The sequence below is a fragment of the Poecilia latipinna genome, unplaced genomic scaffold (genome assembly GCF_001443285.1).
Source record: "Poecilia latipinna isolate Pla-1442-1.1 unplaced genomic scaffold, P_latipinna-1.0 Scaffold939, whole genome shotgun sequence".
Classification (NCBI taxonomy): Eukaryota; Metazoa; Chordata; class Actinopteri; order Cyprinodontiformes; family Poeciliidae; genus Poecilia; species Poecilia latipinna.
Window position 1 is genome coordinate 234,580 of NW_015113555.1, and position 3,425 is coordinate 238,004.

At 34.6% G+C, this 3,425-nt stretch overlaps 1 long non-coding RNA gene across 1 annotated transcript; it reads left to right on the plus strand.

Moving 5' to 3' along the window:
* The first annotated feature begins 1,116 nt into the window (after positions 1-1,116).
* On the plus strand, positions 1,117-3,335 carry LOC106957818 (uncharacterized). Its single transcript, XR_001427033.1, has 4 exons — positions 1,117-1,375; positions 2,729-2,836; positions 2,913-2,987; positions 3,192-3,335. It is a non-coding gene; the product is annotated as an uncharacterized LOC106957818 (long non-coding RNA).
* The last annotated feature ends 90 nt before the right edge of the window (positions 3,336-3,425 follow it).

Here is a 3,425-nt window from a genome sequence, read left to right on the forward strand (position 1 = left end):
ATGTTGTTTCAATCATTCTGTGCTATCTGGGAACTAAAGGGTTTCTCTCCCATCCTGATTCCCACATGTTTGTTTGAATTTGACTTTGAAGAAAATCTTTTTCCACAAGCATCAAAACCAAAAGGTTTGTCACCACTGTGAATGTTTCCGTCTTTGTCTAAATGTAATTTTTGATGACTGTCTTCAGTTGCAGAGTCTGACAAGTTTTTAAGCTGGGATTCATGATTTATGACATCTTCATCCTCCTTTTTATTCTCTTCAGTCTCTGAATGGCTCAAAGTTCCTCCAGGTGTATTTATATCTGGGTTTATTTAAACCTGCCATCCGTCTCCTCCTTCACTCTGAGCTGCTCTTCTTCCTCACTCACACAGAGTTCCTCCTCTTCCTCCTTTATCTGGAGGAGCAGCGCCTCCTGCTGGTCAACATCACGATCTTTTTTAACATCTGCAGAACAAAAACATTACAGGCTTTATGGTTCTCAAGTGGCAAAGATTCAAATGAGTGAAAAAGATCTAATCAGCAGTTCAGGTTTATAATCTCATATTAAACCTCGATTTATTTATAGTTAGAGGAAAACAAACAAACAAACAAACAAAAGAAAACTAAAATGGGACTTGGGGGGACAAAATAAACTGCAGCTTCAGTTGATTAAGAAACCATGAGATTCTTGCGACAGAATTGAGAAGAAAGAAAAATCTAAATATATTAGAGAAAAAAATGTGAGACTATATGAAGTGCAAAAGACAATTTTAATGAATAAACATCAAATCTGAAGCTGAACACCGTTTATATTGATATTTTTAAGGAATAAAACGTGTTTATCATAGAAAACATGATCACTTATCTATTTATCACGTTCCTTATTCTACACACATGAATGACATAATGCCGATAACCTGGTTTTCTGTTGACTCGCATGGATATAAACAATATTTGATCAGGTTTTATTACCTGAAACATTCTATCCCATAATACAATATAACACCACACTAATACTATTTGCTGTATATTAGTGGTTCATATGGGTTTAACCCGTATGAAGCACGTGATTACTCTTACTACCGGGATATACTTGAGGCTGACTGTGTGACGTCATCTCGGCTGTCATGTGACTTCAGTGAAAGACATGCAGTCAGACCTTTCTATTTCATTCGTGCTAAGCAATTAATAGAGAAGTCAAAACTTAATATCTAGAAGGGGGAAATATAAACCGCTAAACAGGATGAATTCTTTAAATAGGCCATATTTTCCCATTTATTTTAAATAGTCTTACTTTTTCTGACTTTTAGTTTGATCCCTGAACGTCTCTTGAATTTTATTTTCACTTTCCTCATTGTGACGCAGTTCAGATTTGCCGCATAAGCCTCAATCTGTGGTAAGAAACTCAACATTTCTTTCTTTGTGATGGTTTAGATCGTTTTAAGGCTCATTCCGTTCAGAATCAGCAGAAACTTCCGCTCCATAGTTCCCAGTAACTCCCAGCCGAAACCGGGAGGGACGGATGAAAATCTACCTGCAGAAAACACGGGCGGCCTGGAGCTGGAAAACATTCATAGGAGGCCATAAATATTTATATTAAATACTAATAATGTTGAGGGGAAAATAGTGTGACATTCATCATTGATGAGAATTTTTACATTTCATTGAGAAATGTCACTGGACTAACAATAAACTTAACTTCACTCAGAGTTAGTTACATTTTCTTGAGTAACTTTTTTCTAAAAATACATTTTCATAAGTACTTTTTACTTTGGCTTGAGTATTTCTACTCTTACTTTAGTAAATGTCTGAATTCTCTACCCACTAAATGAGAATCAAACATATTTTAACTAAAATTCACCTTTTGTCAAAGTTTCATAATTTTCTTTTATTGAAAGAAACTGATTTGGAAAAATGTTCTTTTACCTGATTTTGTTATTTTTTGTTACTTATATGAATTATTGTAATTTTTGTCCTTAAAATGCCCAAATTTTCACTTAACTTTATGTTTTTGTGCATCTGATGATGTAATTTTTCACTATTAAATGATTGATAATTTGATCAGTCACTAAGTACTTGAGCAAACCTTTTACCAAATACTTTTACTTATGGAAAAATATGTTGAGTAACTTTTGGTCCCCTGCCACTTCTGACTTTAATCAACACAAATCATGAAATAATTAGGAATTAATAATAATATCATAATTTTTCATGTTCTACCTTTAATGTTTACCACCGCAAACTTAAATTATCTTACTGGGATCATAGTTCCCATAACTTTAAAGTAGAAGAAACATACATATTAATCTGAAAAGTGTGGCATGCTTTTGTACTCCTCTGGTTTCAGGCTTTTTGGATTTTGTCTCCAAACATAAGATAAAACTTTTCAGCTCTGATAAATCTGCCTTCAGATGTCACATTAAAACTCATAAGATATGTTTTAATTTATGGTTTCATTTTAGTTCTGAATCAATAAGTTTAATGTTTTTATTCTTGAACGGTTTAACTCACAGGTCATGTGGACAAGTGTCTCCTGCCATTTTTATCTAAATGTCTCAGATTCCTGAAAACACAAAATGATCAGTTATTTTCCACTCTATTCATTGATTAATCAAATCATTTACAGCATTAATCATTTCAAGATTTGATTCCAACTTAAGTTGGAAAATAAATATAAATTCATTAAAACATGAATATAAAATTATTAAATAAAGTCAATATTTCAAACCTATTTGTGTTTCCGTTTTAGGTGAGTGGAGCGAGCGCCACCTAGTGGGAGCATGGATCAGTGCGAGGACAGAGAGGACACAGTCCTTCCCTCCAAAATGTCTCTCATTAGGGGACATGAGGACCAGAGGTGAGGTCATGACCTTTACCTGTCCAGGAAATTTCAAAGTTCAGCAGTAGAATCACCAAACTGACTCCATCCACAGGAAGCTATCAGAACCAGAACCAGAACCAGAACCGAGATCCAGCTGTGTTTCCTTCAGCAGTAACAACTCAAAGAGGTGAGCTGGATCTAAGTTTTATTTTTTTTTTACAAACTTGGCCTTTTATCACCCGACAAAATATTTTTCCTCTGAAATTTGACGATTTTATTCAAACATATTAATGTCATTATTGGAAAGCAATCCAGTTTTGCTGCTTGTAACCACGGATCCCACGCTTTTTATCACCAATCTATTTCTGATTGACCTTTTATTATTTTGCAGGAATCACACAGCTGAGCCCAGCTGTGTGTCATGGAAGAGCAACCAGTCCAAGGACATTATTATTCTGTTTAAATCAGACCAGCCTCCAGCAGCAAAGAGGTGAGCTGGCTCTAAAGGTTCTGCTCAATGTTCTGCTATATATATATATATATATATATATATATATATATATATATATAAAATTCCCCTCTCATCCTCCGCGGGTGGTCTCTCTCGTTTTTCATCCTCTGAGCT